This window comes from Physella acuta, unplaced genomic scaffold (assembly GCF_028476545.2).
Source record: "Physella acuta isolate Inbredline_101_S28 unplaced genomic scaffold, ASM2847654v3 ptg000324l, whole genome shotgun sequence".
Taxonomy (NCBI): Eukaryota; Metazoa; Mollusca; class Gastropoda; family Physidae; genus Physella; species Physella acuta.
The window spans coordinates 307,109-331,841 of NW_026731843.1; the positions used below are offsets into that span (position 1 = coordinate 307,109).

The 24,733-nt window shown below is 40.3% G+C and overlaps 1 protein-coding gene across 1 annotated transcript in view; it reads right to left on the reverse strand.

The window, feature by feature from the left end:
- The window catches only part of LOC131940629 (FERM, ARHGEF and pleckstrin domain-containing protein 1), a 99,987-nt gene extending 81,994 nt beyond the window's left edge, over positions 1-17,993 (reverse strand). The window contains exon 1 of the mRNA XM_059299336.1: positions 17,614-17,993. The gene's annotated coding sequence lies outside the window, so the exon portion shown is untranslated. The remainder of the gene's footprint in view (positions 1-17,613) is intronic.
- Positions 17,994-24,733: the final 6,740 nt, after the last annotated feature.

Consider the following 24,733-nt stretch of genomic DNA (forward strand, 5'->3'; position numbering starts at 1 on the left):
GAATCAACTCTCCTACACGGCCAAACATAACAGATATATGAATCTACTCTCCTACACGGCCAAACATAACAAGATATATATGACCATACATAACAAGATATATGAATCCACCCACCGACACGACCATACATAACAAGATATATGAATCCACCCACCGATACGACCATACATAACGAGATATATGAATCCACCCACCGACACGACCATACATAACAAGATATAGCCTCCTCATCGCCCGACATGTTCCTACACAACCTAGCCACTTCACCCCCAACCTTATCACGTGTCCAACGAATTCTATGATGGATTAAACCGACGACTGGTCGCGTGGGACTGGGGTCCATTTGAGCTCTACCGTAGGCCAAGATGGGTAAGACGTCGAGTCAGTGTTGCATCGATTTTTTGGTTCAGACACTTGGAGCAGCGGGGAGACAGCCTGGTCAAGTGGAAATGGGAGCCGGACATCCAGTCAAAATGCAAATCTTGAATTCAACCTTAAAAACTCGCTTGTTTATTACCAGGAAAATAAACCATGTCTTACCGCACATAGAAACTTTACTGGGAAAAATAAGCTGTCTGACCCAGAGTTTCTTCCAGGCTTCTCCCCCCCCCCCTCCCCCAACGAAATGAAATTTATATAATTTATATAGAAAATATATACTTTTAACAGTGTCCGCTCCCCCGAAGAAAGTCTACTGCCCCCCCCCCCCCCCCCCCCCCCCCGGAGAAAAAAAGTCTGGAAGAACCACTGGTCTGACCGTACGTAGAAACTTTACTGGGAAAAATAAACCATGTCTGACTGTACGTAGAAACTTTACCAGGAAAATAAGCTGGGTCTGACTGTGGGAAAAATAAACCGCACATAAAAAATTTACCAGGAAAATACCGACACGTGTTAAGACACTGTAGCCAGCTAAGAGAAGGCAATACTCATATAGAATTGTTTTTATCCAATTAGTCCGGTTTAGTTGGGTTAAAGGTTAACCCGGCGGTTAACGGTATTGTGTATTTAGCGGGTATTTAGTTCGACCTCAGAACACGTTTCTCTCACTTATGACATGAACGTGAACTGGATCACATCACATGGTGACAGTAGAGAATCTGAAACCATCACGTGACACAGTACAGTAATAAATCTCGATACTAGATCACGAAAAGTAGCCCACATAAAAATTTAGTAGATCTCACAACGACAGTTTGTATTTAAAATATCCAAAATAAAGGTGAACCGACGCACACAGGATGACTAAAAACGTTATGTAAAAAAAAAAATAAAAAAAAAAAATGACAGGACAAACAAGGAGACACGGGCTGGCCCAGTGAACCCTGACCCCTGACACATAGTTGGCACAGTGAAGGTAACATGAGAGACGTGTCGCGATACAGGGACTCTATTGTTGTGTATCTTCACCATAAAACACACCACATCATCGGATAAACCCTGAAGGCTAAAGGCTAGGCTTTATGTTATTGTAGGATATGGTGCTTAACGGATGTCTCGGTTTTCCCTTGGTTTAGCCCCGCCATTGATTATGTTTAAGGAAATCTTACGGTACTAGAATACGGAGAACCTTGTGTATAGTTTCTATATATAGATCTAGTCCAAGTACTGTTAGTACAATCAACAAGAGATATAAATAGAACTGCCGAAGATAGAGAATACCTTCAAATACGGTGAAAACTATAAAACTGAACAAATGACTTTAAAGGGATACGTTACTTATTCAATAAAAAGAAGCCACCTGCATTTTCACAATTAAAACAAAGAAATAATAATTAGTTCCTTATTAAGCTTTTTTAAATAAAAGCATGTACATTTCCTAATTGTTTGTGAAAATAGGATTGGATGGGTAAAAAAACCACTTTTAAGACTTTTTTCTTCTCTAACATCTGATTTAAGACCCCTCTGGGCAGAGGCAAACCACATCAGTCTAATTAAATCGTAGCTAATCGCAGCTGGAGCTGATTGAATGACACTGGACATTTTTTTAAAATCAATACGAATTAACTAATGTTGGAGGAATAGGCTCATCTAATATCTCATTCGATGTACAGTTTCTGCTTAATGGTCGCCGTGCTAACGGGTATCTTCGGTTTACGAGCCTGGTAGGTTTACATGCCAGGTTGTGGGTTTACATGTAGGTAGGTAGATTTACGTTCCAGTACGTGGGTTTACATGTCAGTAAGTAGGTTTACATGTCAGTAGGTAGGTTTATTTGTCAGTAGGTAGGTTTACGTGGCAGTGGGTTTACGTGTTTTTCTAAACAGACTGTATATCAAAAAAATTATTTGTCCACCACACGCGTTTATGTCCGCAGCTCGTCTACTTGACGGTGCATGTGTGATGGGTACATTATCCACAAGATAGTGCATGTTGATGTGCACACAACCATTCTCCACAAGATAGTGCATGTTGATGTGCACACAACACCTACCACGCATGACAGGCACGCGCCATGACCGTACGTACATAACGACCACCAGCGACACCGGACAAAATGTGTTTCCATCAAAAGCCACCTTTCATTCCATCAAAAGCCACCTTTCATTCCATACTTGAGTCGGCCCCGAGTGCATACAACCCACACAAAAACCACTCGAACGGTTGATTTCTTCGTGTTTAAATGGGGAGAGGGGAGAGAACATGCAGTGGGTGAACTAAGTGTAAATATTTTAGCGTTCAATAGCACGACATACATTTTATGAATACAAGATTAGCGATCCAAGACAATTCTATTAGCAAAACCTGTTTATTGCTTTATCAACAAACAAAAAAAAAAACGTTTGAAGCTTTGAAATCAGTTAGACAATATAGCATGTCCTGTTTTCATGCTGTGTGTAGTAAGTTAAACGTGTTTGAAAGGAATATTAGTTTAAAAAGTTACATGTTATTATTGTGGATAAACATGTTATACTTGGCAATTTAGCTAAATTAAGAACAAATCAATCTGGACAAATGTTTTTCTGTTCTGCGAGAGACCATGCAATTTATTTTTCGCGTACATTCAAAAAAAAATAAATAAAAAATGTAGGTTAAAATCTCAACCTAAAAAACCCTTAAATGAGCGTTATTTCCAATACCACACCTAGACCAAAAGTTTTCCTTGTATGCGCGACTGGTTCCGTTTAGACATTGACATAGTTAAGACAGCGGCACAGATCTATTTCACCCCATTAACGTTTTCATTCCACAGATAAATCTACAATGATTCTGTAAATGTCTTATCAGAACAAAAATGATTCGTGTATAAAGGAAATATTTCATCAATAAAAGATCGCTGCTCATGTTTGTATATAGAATAAGCATAGCATACGTATAGAATAAGAATATTCCCTACAGTAAACTTCGCAATACGAGACCTAGTTGTATTTAAGCGGTCTAACGTCACAATTAGTTATGTAAATATAGATTAAGGCATAACTCTTATTAGCACTGACAAAATTCAAGCAATAATCATACTATACGGTAAAAATGGTGAAACGTTCAAATCCTCAAATGAGTCAATTACATTCTTATATGGATACATTTTGGTACAACCGTAAACTCACCCGTAACTTGACCATAACCCTCACAAAAACCCGCGGGTTGCGGTTAGGTCCGTTGACTTTACAAGCTTTTAAAATATTTTACTGTTTTAAATCGAGTAAGCACTAGGTAATAAATACCTTACTTTGCCGATAGCATATGCATGGGTAAGGTGTAAGCACATCAGTTTTAATCCTATGGTACCAGCAAACCATATTCATACTGTGGTGTGCCATCATTATTACACATCACTAGTAAAAAAAAACCTTTATCCAAGACAATTTTCCAGGCCGTTGACCACTAGACGAGACGTGCGAATCCGGTGCAATTTCATTACCATTAGACAGATAGAGGGGAAATCCATAACTGTCTGGGCCGATAAGAGGTGGAGATAAGGGTGGGGGGGGGGGGGTCTAGGGGTAATACCTACACATTTTAAAGGTAGGGGTCTAGGGGTAATACCTACACATTTTAAAGGTGCGGGTCTAGGGGTAATACCTACACATTTTGAATTACCGTCGGTGGGGATCTGGGGTAGTACCTACACAACTTTTAATTCCATTTCCAACAGGTGGGGGTCTGTGGGTAGTATCTACACAGCTTTTAATACCAGGGGTGGGGATCTGGGGATAGTACCTATACAACGTTTAATTCCATTTCCAATGGGTGAGGTCTGTGGGTAGTATCTACACAGCTTTTAATACCAGGGGGTGCGGATAGTACGTACACAACTTCTTCCTTTCCCTATAAATACTAGAAAATGTTTGTAATTTTCAGCCAAAAATGCTCAATAGCAGTAAATATTTAACTTTAAATAAAAATCAAATTTAATTTAATTTTTAAAAAAAGAAGCGATTCATATGCCTCTTGCTACTAGGTGTTAGCTGTTAGATCCACCTGGTGCAAGATAAAATACGACTTGATAACATGGAGAGAGGGGGGCGGACAAATAAGGAAAATAACTTGTCACGGAAGTACATAAAGGTCATGACAATCCCCAACTAAATATACTTTCTTAAAACAGACACGTTTAACAACCGATATTGGCCTAAACCGCAATCACAGATGATAAACAGAAAGCGCAGGTCATAGAGAAGTAAGGGAGTTGTGCTACGGACGGACGCATACAACAGGAAGTGTGCTCATAAACCAGTGGTGTTAGCTTTTACCACAGAAAGTGTGCTGAAGACAAATTGTGTTCGAGTTTTACACCGGAGAGTGTGCCACAGTCTTCTCTAATGTTGAATAATTAAAATGGTTTTAAAACCCCATAGTTAGGATGGCTTGAAATTATTCTGCCCGATTGCTCGACACGTACGGTGAATGATTACAGGTAACGTGATGTTCAACAACATTCAATTCGTTCGCTCCTCAGCCCCTAAGGCAACGTCCATCAGACTGTATTTAAGTTTACTTTTTTTTTTAAAGTCGTCTACGGGTGGGGAAGGAGGGGATGAATCTATAGAAGAGGAGGGAAATTTTTAGAAGAAAAAAAAACAGTGTGGCAGTATAAAAGGTAAGAGTGTTGACTGAAGAGCTGAGTTTCAGCTGAATAAAAGGTTCGTATCGATTAGCAGTACCCGTTAAGCTTGGGTTTATGACTAGGATTAGCTGGGGTTGTATCAACTTTGGTGGTGATAGCAGATGTACGAGTGTGGGTACGGCTAATCGACCAGCACCAATTTAACTGAGATGGCTGAGTAGAGAGTACACTGCAAGGTGATTGAAAGTATGGGTTTAAAGCAGGGGTTCCCAACCTTTTTTACTCTAGAGCACATTCTAAAATATCGGTAGGGTGGCGGGCACCACCTATTTTAAATCGACAAACTCCTTCCATAACTTGTCATTTTCCCATAATTTATTTTTCTATTTTCTTATTTTCTTATAGTCATAATGTATTATTAAATAATAAACAACAATTCTGTCTGTGTCGAATAGTGAGAGGCGGGCACATACGAATCGTTCAGCGGGCGCCATGGAGCCCGCGGGCACAGGGTTGGGAACCCCTGGTTTAAAGGATGGATAAGCAGCGCTGAGTGAATGCTTAAGATAAACCATAACAGCGTTGAGGGAAGGATAAAGATAAACTGTCACTGTAATATTACTAAGGATAGGTTTTAACATTACTAAGGATGCGTAACATTGTTACGGATGCACTATGAAACCACGTTTACACTTGCGACAGGTATAATAATTGTTATACATGTCTCAGGAAAAAAACAACCTCTCAACTATTAAATATACATGTTCCGTGGGGAATAGTGTTTTCATGAAACATTAACTTTTAGCTGGTTGGTATTCCTTAGACATGTATAGTATACATGTAGCAAGTGTAAACGCGGTATAACATAGGTTAAAACGAGCCGGGAGAGAGTGATGAAGAGTGCGGTGTAGAGATCCCCCACAATCCCATGTAAATCATCGTATCTTGCCAACGATGTCAGTAGATGTGAGATCATATCCAGTAAAGTTTACACGGAACAACGGCAAGATAGGAAAACCCCACTAGAGTTATCTTGTAGTGGTGTCTCGTGTATTCGGTGTTACCATGGGTTTTCTTTACGATGGTCTTGCATCAGATCAAACACTTTGGTACACAACAATCTCATCCCATTCTTGCTTTTAGACTTATCGGGTCATCCATTTATGACGTCCACGGGGGGGGGGGGGGGGTCTAAATCCCAAATTTGTGTGGACATCATGAATGGATGACCCCTAACAGGTTTCTCACACAGTTTAGTACTGAGTGTTTGTTTGCAGATGTGTAAGTCTGTCTTAAACTAATGGCACTCTACCTGGGGCAGCGCTTTCGGGCATTCTCAATCTAGAACATTCGTAACCTGGGGTCACACCTGAACATCAATGTGTTTAGTGGGTGATGCGAGGGTATCTCTTGAATAGAGGAAATTTGGGAAGCCAACCAGATGAGGTAACCCAATGAGGGAACCTGATCAACCGAGCGAGGCTAAGGTACATGTCATGATGTGAGCACCATCAACAAGACACGCAGCCCCGCCCCCACCCCCAAAACTTGGGGAGGTAACCTGATGAGGTAGCGAGGTAACCCAATGAGGTAACCTGATCAACCGAGCGGGACTAGAGTACATGTCATGCTGTGAGCACCATCAACAATACACGCAGCCCTCCCCCCCCCCAGTCAAGTACGACACATTGTTCTTCGTGCCGTGGGACAAACTCAACAATGGTTTCAATCTACAACTCATCAATGTAAAGCGGAAGGGTGGGGGGGGGGGGGTGCACCGACCGGAAGATACATTAGAGATAGCAGTGAATGTTTAGACGCGAGTAGACCGTACGCGCCCACGCAACGGAAGGGACACAAAAACAATGTGTAGATAAATATCTTCTACCAACACAAAACCTACACGCACACGCTGCTGTGTTCATCAGATCAACGAAACCAGGTCATGGCGACACGTGATCTCACACATAACAAACAAGTCAACAAAAGATTAAGACCAAAACATGTTGTTTTTCAATGGTTAAAATGTATCCAAGTATTTAGATGATAAAAATAAATGATATCCATTCGTTAAAATTCACAAAAAATAAAAAACCACAAAGAAAGAACAAAGCATATTTGAATGAACGTCTTGCGAGCAGGCTAACAGCGGTATAGTTGTATGAGTGATTATTCATAATCATTAATGCGTCAATAACTCAACGTCAGAACGAATCAGCCAACAAATTCGCTTCCATTGATGAAATTAACTATGCATACGCGTGCCTGAAAAAGAAAAAGCTAATAGCTGGTGGCAATGACGAAATATGGAATAACACTCTACACCACCAAAAAGCGAGCTGGAAACGTTTTGAAATACTGATCGGTTGGCTGAGCTGAGGCTTAAAAAAATACAAACGTTTTGACAGAACTGCGGCGACATTGAAGTGGCACTGTGAATCATAGCCCTTATCTGGTGGGTCATTGACTTTTTAAAAAAAAGTTGTAGCTGTATTATTTGGTGCTAAAAAACGTCGAAAGTAGAACAAAATAAAATATATCAAGAAAGCATATTTTTGTTTAGTTTTAACAAACGTTATGCGGATAAGAAAAAATATTTTCGTGATATTGTTACCATAGTCTGAAGAAAATAAAAATAACAAGTGTAAACTACCTTAATAATGTCACAAGAGCCCCAACTAAGTGTAGCCATTTGAAGATTTTAACAGCACACAATTGTCCAGGCCTTGCTTACACAGTGAAGAGCGCAGCCACCACTTAGCCACACATGGGACCAAATGCAGCCAATTATTTATAACGTGCGGATTTAACTGCTTGACGCTAGGCAATCCAACAACCATCGTTAAGAGGGGGTGAAGAGAGTACATGTCAGCTTTTGATTGTGTTCAAGTTGATGGCCACTTTCAGCACATCTATTCACGCGTGAAGGCGCACAACAACTCTATTACAGAGGCTTCGGCTAGTCAGAAGACGTGTGAAAAACAACTCTATATTGATAGAGGCTTCGGCTAGTCGGAAGACGCGTGAAAAACAACTATATAGAGGCTTCGGCTAGTCAGAAGACGTGTGAAGCATGACCAACTATATAGAGGCTTCGGCTAGTCAGAAGACGTGTGATGCATTACTATATAAAGGCTTAGGTTAGTCAGAAGACGTGCGACGAACTCAATATTGATTGTGGCTTCGGCTAGTCAGAAGCCGTTTGAAGAACAATAATATATAAAGGATTTAGCTAGTCAGGAAAAGTTTAAATGACTTGATTAAACGTATTTCAAGAAACACAATGCAGAGTAATGAGATGATATAAAAATTCAACTTACAGTTCAGTGCATCGTTTACCATTTCCACGTCATATAATTAACACGACAAAAGTGAACAAGAAAATTGGAAAAATGAAAAAAAAAAAACATTAAATACCAGAGTTATCCTTACATTTGTAATGAGAATGGATGATTACACCCCAAACCCCCAATAAACTCCATCGTTTCCTCCACATCGAACCTGCGGCGTCTATACATCTCTACATGAAATAGACCACCCATTCGTCATGTCATATTTTTATTTTAAACTTTTTTTTTCCTTATAAACCTATTACATAAAGCACGTATATTATTGCCGGTCCATTCGACTGGAAATAGAAAGCGCGGGCTTTGAAGGAAAGAAAAAAAATGTACTGGAGGAGGGGGTGGTTTCCAATATAACACGCCGGCCGATTCTGTAAAGCCGTGTCTGGAATAAGTCAGCCTCGCGATACAAAGAGATTCCACAAGAATAAAAAAAACTCGCTACAGCTTATGGGAATAATTCAGTCTTGGTGAAAAATACTGCTCGTTTTTTTTTACTGTCGCCTCCGGACCCCCCCCCCCCCCCCAAGGTCAGTAGATAGAAATAAAACAGCTTGTCTAACAAATACGTGGTTCCTTAAGCGGTGATCAGAAAAATGAAACTAACTGGAGGGACATCTTGATACAAGTCTTCAGGCGAGCTTCTGAGCTGATGTGAGGACGTTTACAGATGCAGAGATAGCGGAGAGGGCAGTTGCTTTACGATACGAACCCAGTTGTTTTCACTAAGATCTCGTATTACACCTGGCTTCATTGTGACCTCTGCCCGTTCGACAGTGAAAATATTGACCACTGGGACGGAAATATAGCAAATAAGACGCTGCCTTTAGGTTCACGTACGTTGAAAGTGTTAGTACCAGTAAAAACCACGGCGGATCGTACCGTATCTGATTTTGCTAGAATCTCTACCTCAATCCTTCTGGCTGAAATCCTTATCTAACCCTGAACGAACCCCGATTCCTGAGATCCTAGAAGTGATAACGAGCGATAAAAATACCAACGTGAAACGATACTATTTTGTCGAACCTCGGTTTTTCCACCGAACTGTACTGTTCCACCATGCAGAATTATTTTTAGCCCGACGAAGCCACATGACTAATGGCAAAGAGCACAGTGAAACCACAGGATCACTCTCCAAACATAATTAAAATCACACTCCACCAACGGGCAGAGAAAAAGCCGATAAAACCAACCTCTTCAGTCGAGGGGTAGATCGAACATCCTCATACAGCAAAAGCCACTTCCATAAATCTAGATACACATCTACGACTGCTGGGTTACGGTAGCAGACACCAAACTCTAATGGGAGAATACACGTGCAATACAACTCACGCGATCGCCTTAGGTCTTATCATTAATACTAATAGTTTCGCTGTCTGACAAGAACGCTCTGTCTGTCAAGAACGCTCTGTCTGACAAGAACGCTCTAGAGAAAACACAAGCAAAATAAAAACATGCACAGTAATTCGAAAAACGAAATATGACGTCGACACATTTAGCGTAGAGTAGAACATAATCTCAAACCAGAGAGTGCACACAGTCATATGACGTCATTGATTGTCGCGTAAACATTGAAAACAAGGAAATGTTGTCTAATCTAAATGGTTTGCGTGAAGAGTTTCTTGCATACAATTCTTCGGGTAGGGGCGAAGCCCCACCCCCCGCGTAAGAACGTCTGAGCCCCCCCCCCCCCCTCCACAACTCAAAAGAAATTTCCTCATCGATACTCTATAATAAAATTACCGCCTAATTAATGTGTCTAATCTAAAAAGTGGTTTTCTTGCAATGGGACGGTAGACATGTTTTTTTTTTTGGGGGGGGGGGGGGGGGGGGTGGAGGGGTGGGTGTGTGGGGGGGGGTGTGGGGGGGGGGGTTGGGGTGGTGTGTGGGGGTGGGGGGGTGGTGTGTGGGTTGGTTTCAGTGTTTCTTTCAGACTTTTTCCTCCCCGGAGAGGGGTGGGGGTACTTGAAATTTTCGGGGGCGGGGGTAGAATTTTCTGGGAGGGGGCGGACACTGGAAAAAGTATATAATTATATTTCGTTGAATGGGACGGTAGACATGTTTTTTTTTTGGGGTGGGGGGTGGGGGGGGCGGTGTGTGGAGGGGGTGGTGTGTGGGGGTGAGGGGTGAGGGGTGGGGGTGGTGTGTGGTGGGGGTTGGGGTGGGGGTGGTGTGTGGGGGTGGGGTGGGGGTGGTGTGTGGGGGGGTGGGTTGGTTTTAGTTTAGAGAAAAGAGACAGCACTATCAGCCTAGCGCCCGTTGTACCCTTCCTCAACGGGCCATTTTTCTCGTGAATATATATGTGCCGCTCATCCTAGCAAGACTAATAGAACCGCCGGATACATTATTAATCACTATGTATTTTAAGGCTAAAAAATACAAACCTGAAGCACAGAGAGAACGTATTTATCGTTTCTGTTTAATGTAGGCTACAAGAGAATTTAATTAACACGTTCAAATAAGCATCTGTTCCCGTTAACTCTCCACCCCTCCTCCCATCCCTGGCTCAGAGCAGGGGATTGAACGTGAGGACTAAAGTAACCAACTGCAGGCTCACGCTCCTGTGTACTACACGTGGATTTAACACTGCATGCCAGATCAAGTATGTACCTACAGATAAACGAAGGTTTGCAGGTGATGGTGGGGGGAGGGGGGGAGAGTCTTCTAAAAACCTTTCGTGTTTTCTTTTACCTGAAAAAAAGTGTGAGTAAAAATCCGCATGGCAAAAAGATCAAAAGATTGGCTTTCTGGCTGGGAGGTTGTCGGACTAGAAGGTAGGTGGATGTGGAAGGGACTGAGTGGTAGGTGGATGTGGAAGGGACTGAGTGGTAGGTGGATGTGGAAGGGACTGAGTGGTAGGTGGATGTGGAAGGGACTGAGTGGTAGGTGGATGTGGAAGGGACAGAGTGGTAGGTGGATGTGGAAGGGACAGAGTGGTAGGTGGATGTGGAAGGGACAGAGTGGTAGGTGGATGTGGAAGGGACTGAGTGGTAGGTGGATGTGGAAGGAACTGAGTGGTAGGTGGATGTGGAAGGGACTGAGTGATAGGTGGATGTGGAAGGGACTGTGTGGTAGGTGGATGTGGAAGGGACTGAGTGGTAGGTGGATGTGGAAGGGACTGAGTGGTAGGTGGATGTGGAAGAGACTGAGTGGTAGGTGGATGTGGAAGGGACTGAGTGGTAGGTGGATGTGGAAGAGACTGAGTGGTAGGTGGATGTGGAAGGGACTGAGTGGTAGGTGGATGTGGAAGAGACTGAGTGGTAGGTGGATGTGGAAGGAACAGAATGGTAGGTGGATGTAGAAAGGACAGTGGTACATACAGAATAACATGAACAATCCAGCGTGATAGAACCATTTTCACATATCCAACCAATGTGGCGATTTATAACTGGTTCTGTCAAACTATTGTTTTACCGGTTTGTGAATAGCGATATATCTCCTTTTTATTTAATGTCTATCATTAACAAGACGACGAACGACTGGAATTTAATGCCAAGCAAATGGCTGAAATAAACTACAAATAAAAACATGAAGATGTTTAACATTTTACTTTATACGACTGCATTAAAAAAACAAGACATCTCCCAGAAGGTCCAACCTTTCCCATTCACATCCCCATAAACAGGGGCTAACAATAATACTACAAGATCCTCGCAGCAAATGTCAGACATGGACGGCCATTAAAAATGAAAGGTTGGACGAGAGGCCAAGAGACATGACGTCGACGGACAAAGCCAATAGAGCTGCGGTAGTTGGGATTATTGTTCTAATTTGTTACACAGATCTTGTTTTAAGTGATCCATTAGACAGAATAATCCTCTAACAAGCAGTGTAATGTAGTTACATGTAGTGTTGAAATGACTCATAGTGCTACAGAAGTCGTGCTATTTAAGAAGCAGATATCTATTATTGTAAATAATCTTTGACCTCGTGTATCGTAAAGTATTTGCCAAACCTACAATACAACCTACTATTTATCCTTCTAGCTAATCTTTTTTCCACCACACATTTGGATACATTTGAAGTCCTAACACTTCACACAGACACTGAAAAAGATAACCTAATACAATTGCTTCACCCACCGCCATAAAGTACACAACACGGCAGAGCCATTGTACTTTGTTGCATAAACAACTATCTAAATGTGTCACACGGGCCAAACCAGCAGGCTTTGATAAGACTGTTGACCTACTTACATGACAATGACATGCATCAAGTAGACCGGGCCCTTATTTTCCAGGCCTACACTTTATAAACAATCATTCAAAGGTGTATATCAAATCACCATATCCATTAGACTGTGCCCCTACATGATGCCACGTTTAACGGTGCACCTCTCCTATATCAGACATGATGCCACGTTTAAGGATGCTCCTATATTAGACATGATGCTACGTTTAATGGTGCTCCTCTCCTATATCAGGCATGATGCCACGTTTAAGGATGCTCCTATATTAGACATACTGCCACGTTTAACGGTGCACCTCTCCTATATCAGGCATGGCGCCACATTAAGGATGCTCCTATATTAGACGTGATGCCACGTTTAAGGATGCTCCTATATTAGACATGATGCTACGTTTAATGGTGCTCCTCTCCTATATCAGGCATGATGCCACGTTAAGGATGCCCCTATATCAGGCATGATGCCATGTTTAACGGTGCCCCCACAGCAGATGAGGCAGCAGTCATGTATCAGCAACGACTGCCCAGGGACAAAGCTAATGCACTACTAATTAGTACCGGCTTTCCCAGCCATCAGTATGGTCCCCTGGTAGCCACGGTCAATTGGTTCCCCAGCTTCATGCCAAGCCCCGCTTGGTGCCAGACACACTGATCTAATCACATACACACACAGCACACACGTACACAGTAAGCGACTACGTTATACATATTAAAACTCGTAGCAGAAATTTAAACCCGATTAAATTTTCAAACAGTGTATGCGATATGGAGAGGAATAGGTAATTGAGAGCTATGAACACGTAACCGACAGCGAATACTGCTAGACAAACGTGGAACACATGTTCCTGAAACTGCTTTTGTCAACTGACTAACAAACAAATGACTAGGGAAACTATTAAGCGTAGACGACTTTTGGTTGTCTTTACCGGCAGTGAAATTATTAAATTGAATGAGTGCCTTCTCGCTATGGGGTTCAACAGAAAGGTACATTGTTCCATATGATACAGTAAAGTACCATTTGTCCATCCTATACAATTTACAACAGGAATTACAACCATTTAAAAGTAACCAGAGCTCCATTTAACGCCACATCCACCTTTTACTTGTTGTCCAGCGCTGGTTAATTTAGAGGAGGATCTGGTGGGCAGGTAACATTAGCACGCTGTGTGACGTTGCGTGATGGTCTGCTGTATGCGGGATGCCAGGCACGTAGCGTGATATATGCTGACAACAAGTAGTGTCGAATTGTATGCCGACAACAACTACGGTGTCGTGATGTATGCCGGACAACAAGCGTGATGTATTCCGGACAACAAGCGTGATGTATGCCGGACAACAAGCGTGATGTATGCCGGACAACAGTGATGTATGCCGGACAACAAGCGTGATGTATGCCGGACAACAAACGTGATGTATGCCGGACAACAAACGTGAAGTATGCCGGACACCCAGTGAGTAGCGCGATGTACGTGAAGCCGTGCACGTAGCGTTATGTATGTCGGACAACATATACGTTGTCGTGCTGTATGCAGTGGAACCAACCAAACTGATGCTAACGCATGAATGGTGTAGGACGCCTATTTCACATGTCTGATGTCGCACAGCATGCTGTGCACGAACACACATAACAAACGGCAAGAAAACGTCAAACTTAGGTCATTCACTATACATTCTACTAGGCCAATTTTTCCCCCCACCAGGATGCAATTCCCCTTCACCGCGACGTGGCGAGGGGGGCGGGGAGAGTCGGCTTCTCCCGAGTTAATACAACTGGTCCGAGCCGCCGATCGATGGGTGAAGTAACGAGACGAGCAGGAATTGGTGAACAAGGCCATAATCAAACAACTGCTGACATCAAATATCAAGTTAGGATTTAAAAGCGGAGAATTTGAATGCTTTTTTTAGTTGTTACATTTGCATGGGGCTACTAACATAGTTAACACGCATTGTTCTCTATTGATAAATTCGTCATACGAATGATTTCACCTCTTTAGCTGAACGACGTCTAGAAATGACTTGTAAATGAAAGAGGAAAAAAATCCAACGATTTCCAGTGTACCCACACAGACCCCGCGGGACAATGCGCCTCCCTCCCCTAAAGAAACCGTCAATGGCCAGAGAATAAAGGATTGGGTCCCACTTCAAGTTCAACTGCTGCCGATGAATCACAAACGTGTGACAAGGAATGGTCATTATGAGAGACTGGGTACCACACCAAGACTAGCCATGGGCGGGCTGTGAGTTATGCCATGATCTTTAGTTGAGCCTGACACCAAAGGACCAAGATCTTTATACAAGTCTTGCCTTAAGATCAAGATTTTTACACAAGCCTACCCATGGTACCAAGATTACACAAACTGAGCCATAGGACCATAAGATCTTATCTGAAGGCAAAGGCCATCTTTTGATATGGCCTCAGCAACATGAGCGAAAGGTCTTTACAGGCGGTACATAGTCAAGATCTTTATTCAAGTTTTTTCTAAGTTTTTGTCAACAAGATTTTTAACACCCAACAATGTAAACACCTTTTACAATTTCATGTATACAATACATTGCTTTACATCAAAGAACTTTATTGAGTGCTCATTCCTCATCTCCTACATAATAGAGTGAACATTTTTTCTAAAAAATCAGATCATACAAATGATATAAAAAAATGAGTGTGTGTGTGAGAGGGGGGTTCTTTATATAATATAACACTAGGCAAAAAATACTGCTTCTAAAAATTAACATACACACAGAGAAATTTTTTTAAAGCTCAGATTATTTTGGTTTTATATCTATTTATATTTAAACAAGACCCCAATAGTGATAAAGAAAAACCCAATGGTAACATAAACTGCAAAACTGTAGTGATGGCCCTGAAGTTAAACAATGCAGATATATCTGCAGCAATCAAATTATTTTTTATGGCTCCACAGGTGAACACCAGATTAAAGAAAAAAAAAATTGTTACAAACTGCACATAATGCCAGCCATGGCAATTTTTAAAAAAAAAATTAAACTTATAAAAATACAATTCATTTAAAAAATAAATGTTTTTGAATTAAGACAGTGATTTTTTTATTAAAAAAGGTCATTTGAGAGTGTAGGATTCTGACAGTTCATTAATAATTTTAACGAAAAGATGAATTCAAGCCATTTAGCCAATTTAATTGTTTTTTTAATTAGTGATGGTTGGTAAAACTGGATTAAACCATTTCATTCTTTTCTAAAATTGTCACTCCAGCATAATGTTGGTATTTTTAAAAATTAAGAAATTTTAATACAGCAAAACATAATTTTTTTTTTAGTTGACGCCGAACAAATTTAACTTGGACTAAAATTTAAAAAGTGCATTAAACAAAGCATGAGACCTTTTACTGGCCTAATGAAGACAAAGTAACAAAGGCTCCTTTTTTTTCTTTCAAAAAATTTAACAGGTTATGATGTACGAACATGAGTTTTTAAAAAATAATTACGAGTTCACTTATTTTTAACTCCAGTAAAGTAACAAATGTATGATTAAATTCAATATCAGTAGGCTTATGTTGAGTTGGGTGAATAGTAAACACATCTATTATTTATATATTATTAATATGATTTTAAAAATTAACAGGGACTAAAAACATTTCATGTTAGGATAAAACCAAAGCAGTGGGGAGAAGAGTAACTATCCATCAGACATTTATACAGCTAGAATTAGTATAATATAGCAAATACAAATATTGCAATCCCAAACATATTTAAAGTATTGTAAAGTAATAGTATCAGTGACTGGCGCTTTAAGAAAAAGTGTTGTATAGCTCACCAATAAAACTTCAAAAGGTTTCAAAGTGCTTCACAACTATTATTAATCCTAGTAATAAAAACTAAAAAGAATGACATAGTGATAGTCACTTTAAGTTATGTAGAAAAATAGTTCTAAATAGTAAATAGAAACTTGGTCTAAACTGAATTAGATGGTGGACCACTTTCTTACACAACTTATTAACATAAATTTCTACTTACAGTTACAATATGTTAATGAGACAATTTTGATCAGTTTGCCTATTTAACCAATTGCTAGTCTTAATTACTAATTTAGTTGTAGGGCCTACTTTTATAAAAAATTATTAGGCTATGGCTTAATGCTTACTGACAAAGTAATAGTTAATATTAATACAAACTAGACAATTAAGTACTGTAGGTTTATTTTATTTATAGCCTAATTACAAATTAGTAGCTAATAGGCCCTAAGTAATCTGCTTACAACTAGGGCTAAATAGTTTTATATTATTAGGCTACCTTCTGACAAATCTAGATCCAAACAACGGCTACATCTAAATCTACATTCTACATCTAGTTACAATGCTAAGTGACTAAACTAGAATTTAGTTTGAGTTGTCTGAACACACAAGTGGGACGGAGTGGTCTAGTGATAGAGCTGGACTGCTCAGTGCTAACCCGTAAGTTTCGAGTTCGAATCCGGGTTCAAGTCAGTAGACCGCCCCTGAGTCCACCCAACTCTGATGGGTACCTAACTCACGTTAGGGAGAGTAAAGGCGGCTGGGCATAGTGCTGTCCACACTATCTCTTCATATGCCGAGGTCACAGAAACAAGTGAACTCTACTTCACTTGCCCCATAGACCGTCAGGTTTGAAAGGGAAACTTACTTACTTGTCTGAACACAAATAGAGACTAGTAGTCTAGATTTAGTCTAGTTTTTTAATCTAGAATCTAGATAGATCTAGTAGTTCAGTAAAAATCAGTAAGAAGAATTAAATTATAAAAGACATTAAAAGAAGAAGCTTTGACGCCCTATCTAGATCTATAGCTATACATACTCTACTGAACTCTACTCTTCTTCTGTCCACTGTGGTAAAGTTGTGCTGGTAAAATTATGTAGATTCTACTAGAAATCTAGATTTCTAAAACTTTTTAAAAAGTATTACGCCCTAATTTTAAAAAGTATTAATGTAGAATGTAGTTGTAGTGTACTGTAGGCCCAGGCAGACACTGGACAGTGAAGTTCGCATTAGTTAGCATTAGAATTAGATTCTAAATCTATCTACAAGTAGGCCTATAGATTCATGAACAATATAATAAAACTTACAAAGAAAGAAGTTCTGCTTCTTGTGTCAAATATGAAGTATAATGATCCAAACAGAAGAAAAACTAGCAGTCTCAGAAAAAAAAACGGGACCACCAGTTAGTTGAATTGTAGTTTGCGAGACCTGCTAGGGGTGGGCTGGGGTTAGCACAGGAACTTCGAAAAATGAAGAGCTCTAGTTGTTTGCTTTGACCTCTTCCTATTTTGAGTGTAAAATATAAATCCAATAAAAACGAATAAGATCTACACTAGAACATTAACTCGAAGAATTAATTCTTAATCCATTGTGCACGGAGCAAAAACAGACCGAAAGTCATTCCTAACAATAAATATTTACCCCATTGACTTAATCAACAGCCAATACTATCCGTCAGCCAGGAAAGAACGACAATCAAATGCTGGCGATAAAAAGTTATCCAGATTTTCGTAGAAACTCTTACTTCGATCTAATTTCAAAACGCATTTATCTGTGTGGAAATAAACTATATATAGATAGTTAGAAATATAACTGATGTAATGTTATGCTAAATATTTTTAATTATATGATGTGAAATACTTATAAGTAATATAAGAAAAATATTTGCTTTAAAATTTTGAACTGAAATGTAGCCAAACCTAGAATTTTGTACCTGCATAATTTTAGCAAATTTATAAAAAGTTTTTATCTCAAGTTATAAAATTAGTCGAGAGATATTTTATTCATTGTAAAAGTTCACTAATTGAGGAAAATACATCGGTGAATATTCTATAGAAAATAGCCTTATTTTATTTTAACTATACGCTAAATCTGGGCATATCTTCACTTTCTATTCTAAATGGCCTTTTAGAAAAATACTCTTCATCACTAAACGTTTCTTTCCATATATAGATCTATCTATATTATGGGTAAACCTCTAAGATTTAAGACCAAGTGTATACTTAACAGTCTCTAGAGCATATGGTTAATTTGAAGCTATTAGCAACTTTCGTTCTGTGGGTTTCTAAAATTGAATTCACACTGGCTTACCATTTTGTTTTGATCGTCATCATTTGAGTGATAACTTAACTAATCGAGTGGTTTAAATTACAATTTTAAAATAAAGATCCATGTTCATATAAAACCGTAAACACAGGAGGTACAATGATTTCATTTTATTCTAAGCAAGTGTTTTATGTGCAGGCCTATAGAAAATCACAGAAAGATTGTCACTAAGGTTGCCCACTACTATAGCATAATAGCAATCGATGTGTATGTTTTAAAAAGTTAATTAGTGGAATGTTCATTTATGTTAAAAAGATCTATGGGAATATTTAGGTCGGGTTGGGGGTGTGTAGGGAGGGGGGGGGGGGCGGAGAATTGTGGTGCCTTTTTGGGAGTTTTGTGTCAACGTGTGACAATCGGGTGAGGGGGTAATTCGACTTTAAACGCATAGCGTGATTAATGAGGGAATACTGTAATAAAATTACAGTTAGGCAAGCCTCCCCTCCCCCACATATGTTATGTCAAACTATTCAAGTTTTAACTGCATTACTTGTGTGGGGGGGGGGGATTTCGATACAGAGCAGGAAAGTTAAGCAGTAAGTAGTTTGATGTAATGTTAGGCTGATAGTTCTATGGTAATATTGGTAATGTTAGGATAGTAGGTGGATCATGGATGGTAGTGTGGGGATGGTAGTTGGATGGTAATGTGGGGATGGTAGTTAGATGGTAATGTTAAGTTGATAGTTGGGCGGTAATGTTAGGATGGTAGTTGGATGGTAATGGTACAGCGCAAAGTTACAAACGGTAATATTTTAAATTTTAAATACATATTTTTGATAAGTTTTTGCATTACAGAAAGGTTGGAAAATGACATGTAAAATCTGCTACTATTCAAGCTGTTAGAATCATAAGAAGAGACTTTCTATAAAAACAAAGTCACTCCTATAAACTTTTTTAAAAAAAGCTATTTTGAATTATATCGTAGCTTGAGGTGGGTGGAATGGGGGGGGGGGGGGAGTTTATGAACATGTTAAGTAACTTTTTAATCGGCGGAAAAGTTTATAATTTTATATTTCTTTAGGAGGGGGGGGGGGGGGGGGGGGTAAATGTCCAATTTAAAAAATTATTTAACTTTTGTAAGAACTCTAAATGTATGACTAACATAACAGTGAAGTAAAATTACTCTTTTGGACTATGACGATCTGAATGGCTGATGAAGTAGAGTTCATCTGTTTCTTGACCTCGGCATATGAAGTAATGGTGTAATGAATCAGACCAGCGAACGATCATTAGACCAGCGAACGATCATCAGACCAGCAAACGATCATTAGACCAGCGAACGATCATCAGACCAGCAAACGATCATCAGACCAGCGAACGATCATCCGACCAGCGAACGATCATCAGACCAGCATACGACCATTAGACCAGCGAACGATCATCAGACCAGCAAACGATCATCAGACCAGCGAACGATCATCCGACCAGCGAACGATCATCAGACCAGCATACGACCATTAGACCAGCGAACGATCATCAGACCAGCGAACGATCATCAGACCAGCGAACGATCATCCGACCAGCATACGACCATTAGACCAGCGAACGATCATCAGACCAGCGAACGATCATCAGACCAGCGAACGATCATCAGACCAGCGAACGATCATCAGACCAGCGAACGATCATCAGACCAGCAAACGATCATCAGACCAGCGAACGATCATCCGACCAGCGAACGATCATCAGACCAGCATACGACCATTAGACCAGCAAACGATCATCAGACCAGCGAACGATCATCCGACCAGCGAACGATCATCAGACCAGCATACGACCATTAGACCAGCGAACGATCATCAGACCAGCGAACGATCATCAGACCAGCGAACGATCATCAGACCAGCGAACGATCATCAGACCAGCGAACGATCATCAGACCAGCGAACGATCATCAGACCAGCGAACGATCATCAGACCAGCGAACGATCATCAGACCAGCGAACGATCATCAGACCAGCAAACGATCATCAGACCAGCGAACGATCATCCGACCAGCGAACGATCATCAGACCAGCATACGACCATTAGACCAGCAAACGATCATCAGACCAGCGAACGATCATCCGACCAGCGAACGATCATCAGACCAGCATACGACCATTAGACCAGCGAACGATCATCAGACCAGCGAACGATCATCAGACCAGCGAACGATCATCAGACCAGCGAACGATCATCAGACCAGCGAACGATCATCAGACCAGCGAACGATCATCAGACCAGCGAACGATCATCAGACCAGCGAACGATCATTAGACCAGCGAACGATCATCAGACCAGCGAACGATCATTAGACCAGCGAACGATCATCAGACCAGCGAACGATCATTCGACAAACGACTCACCAACCGACTTGCGGACCAATGGTGAGTGGATTTCTCTAAAAAGATATCAAACCCAGATAGAATTTCCCGACTAAATCAAATAAAAAACGAAACTCACTCAAGATCGCCCCGGCGTTTAATGGCTTGCGCAACACACTTGCGCAATAGTTATCCTCCTTTTTGTTCACGTTAGCGATTAGTTCCCCTTTTGTTCTCACTGCGATTAGTTCCCCTTTTGTTTTGTTTTTTTACTTAAAAAAATCATTTGTGTTGCAATGGCGACCTGTGTCTTTAAAACAGCTGTGGTGGACATCATTTCTCTGTTAACAAAATTAAAAAACGAACAAACACATTTGAAAACTGATCCGAGATTACTACTGAAACATAGTTAAGGTAGAAAGTGTAAAACTTGAAAGCAAAAAATGCAAGCCGTGATCAATTGCTTTATCACGAAGGAGAAGCGAGTGGTTTCAATTCATCGATATTTGAAAGTTACATGCACAATATATTTTTTTTTACAAAACACACACACAGACACATATATGAATAAATATTGAATCAGGGTTATGCGTGATTTTCTCAAAAGTCCATATTTGCATATAGTATATAGACTTTTAATTGGAAAAATAATATATTTCTTAAACCTGGGCAATGCGTTTGCGTTGTATATGCTGCTTAATAAACACACAAGTCACGGTGTTTTACAGATAGGTTTTTCACAGAGGCCAGTGCAGGACCTGGCCGGGACGGCTAGTATATATATATATATATATATATATATATATATATATATATATATATATATATATATATATATATATATATATATATATATATATATAAACGCTGATAAAAAAAGACTTGTCCCGAGCTTGGCAAATAAAAGTGGTATTTGATGAGGAGAAAAAAAGTGGTTTTTATTTTTTTTAAAGCGCCAAACGCAAAACCACTCCTGATACCCCCGTCCTGCGACGTTCATTAAAAACATTCAAGCCTGTCCATCAGGAGGCATTTTTAAAACACAGTTATACCCCTTTTCTCCAGTCCACTTGCGTCCCTTTGCTAATTGCAGCCCCTTCCCTCTTTCTCCCTACCACCCCCCTCCCCTTCTCCCCCACTGTGCAAATTTTTGCATTGCCGCTGTCGTCAAAGATTTATACTGTGATATAAAACGGTATATAACACGGGTGCAAGCAAATTTTTTTTTTAATTACTCCATGAGAAGTTAGCATAAGATGTGTAGGCCTATTTGATTCTAGTTTTAGAAATTGAATCAATTTAAGTTCAATCTTCCACAGCTTTGTAGACCTATATGTGTAAAGTCGCAGGTTAAAGGCCGATGTATAGAGGCATAGATTGTAGGCCTGTGTAAAGTAACAGGCTAAAGGCCGATAGTTTGTAGGCCTATCTGTGTAAAGAAAGAGATAGTAGGCTATACCAGTATAGGAGCGAGAAAGTTTACACGGGTTATGTACCTTAAATTGATGAATTCATTTTATTTTTGTACTCTTTTAAAAATACTTGTGCTCAGCTCGGCTATATGAAATACATTATTTGTACTCAGGTAAGCTTTATGAAAATGAAATACATTATTTGGGCTCAGCTAGGCTATATATTTGCCAAACCAAAGCCAATCCACCCTACCCCTTCCCCCAAAGGTATCTGACAGAATCAAATAACAGTCAACACCAGGAATTATGAAACGAATAATCTTTGTCGAGATTCGAACTTAACTACCTTATTGCTAAGTTATCATCTACTCACCTTCTTAATGAGATATATTACACAAAATAAAATTTAAAAAAAAAATAATTAAAGATTTAAAATTAGTGTTGGGGGCTTTATTGGGAACGCTGGCTTAAAAAAAAATTATCTTAGCATACAAGCCGGTTTTCCGGCCGGTTGGAAAAGGTTACCTAATCATCGAACCGGCACGAATACATCATTAGATAGGGAAGTGGGGGGGGGGGGGGGGTAGAATTACAAGCTCCTGTGATATTTTCATAAGCTGTGCCTCAGGTCGAGGGGGTGGGGTTGTAAGCGGAAGATTCCTTACTCAAACAATAGCCGACCAAACAGATTTATATTTCTATAAATAGTGTAAAATCAATGGAACACAATGTTAAGGTTATTTTGTCTGGTTATTTTTTCAACAGATTGCCGTGTAAACGCGCTGGATTTCTGAGAACTTCTGCCAGTGACTTTTTAGCAAACTCGAGTCAAATTGTACGACAATCTAGCATTGCCAATTTGGCATGTGGGCAGCCCAACGAAAGGTTGGCGGACACACCACTCGATTCGGCCTACCGTCTCATAAAAATCAGCCCGATCTGTTATTATGAAACAGCTCATTGAGATCACGGTATTCGCTGATAAAACAAGGGGAGGGAAGAATATATATAAATCGGAAGGGAAAGAGTTATCTGCCTTTTTTTTTTATCTTTGACCGTGTGCGGGCAGCCTTATAAATCTTTGACCACTGGTCACTCGGCGCATCAAAGCGGATGGAAGGAGAGAGATAAATCGATGAGAGATGGGTGGGGGAGGGGAGAGGGGGGGGGAGGGGATGACTTGCGTGTGGAAACACTGACTAAGACGAGTGAGACGAGGGAAAGAGACGGAGGGTGAGGCGAGAGAAAGAAAATTGGAATTAGGCGAGTAAACAAGGGGGCGGGTCGTAAGTGGCGGGGTGGGTGGGTGGGGGGGGGGGGGGGTATCTGGGTGTAGCGCCTCGCCCGTGTGGGGGGCGATATGGGTCACGTGGTTGAAAATTGCCTGTCACGTGATGTCACTAACAATCACCATGACGACTAACTAAGCCCAGATGCTCAGTTTCGTCAGACCATTGTTAACAAGGCGGGGGAGGATTGAGGGGTGGGCTAACAATGCCACCGAAAATTTTAGGGCCATACACAAATAGTTACAAATAGTTACTCTTGGTTATGACAAAAATAAATAAATAAACAATCATAATAGTCACAAGGACCCCCCGATAATCAGGCTTGATACTCTCCTTCATGGTGCGGGTGTAGATTGGGGAGGCGGGGGGGGGGGGGGGCGTGTGTTAGTTGTGGGGTTAGCGTTACCAAGGTCTCACTGTATCTGGGATCGTGATACAGTAATAATTATACATAGAGGGTTCATGGTCAACGTTACCTCTAAGGAGAAAAAGCTAATGTGCAACGTGTATTTTTGTGTGGCGGTGTTGTAAAAGTCTTATACAAGGATACATGTATTTTAAAAAACAACTGTTCTAAAAGTCTTATACAAGGATATATGTATTTTACAAAACGACTGTTCTAAACGACTGTTTCGAAGGTTCAAAACTTCCGTGCGGCCGTGCAACCACACAGATTAGTTAGAGGGAACATGGTAATAGTTCGGGTTTTAGAAGGTTGGAGGGGGATATACTTTGACAATTAAAATCTCTGTATAATAATAGTAGTTGTAGAAGCTACTATACAGTGTAATAATCGACGAACTATTTACAGCAGAGGTTTATAGCCTGTAAATAGGGTCATGTAAACAGATATTTAAAGCTGAAACTAGACTGACATTTTAAACTAACTCATTAATTAGTCAGTCTACAATTGCTTTATTATCACATTGCTAGTTTAACATTTTGAAAGAAATTCAGTTAGTCTACAGCAGTTTCATATAGTAAAGGTAAAGAACTGTGTTAATGTTAATGATGTTTTTGTCTTATTGAGTTACCTCGCTTTTGTACACATGTTCGATTCAGATGACAAAATGATTTAGAATTATAATTTTGTTT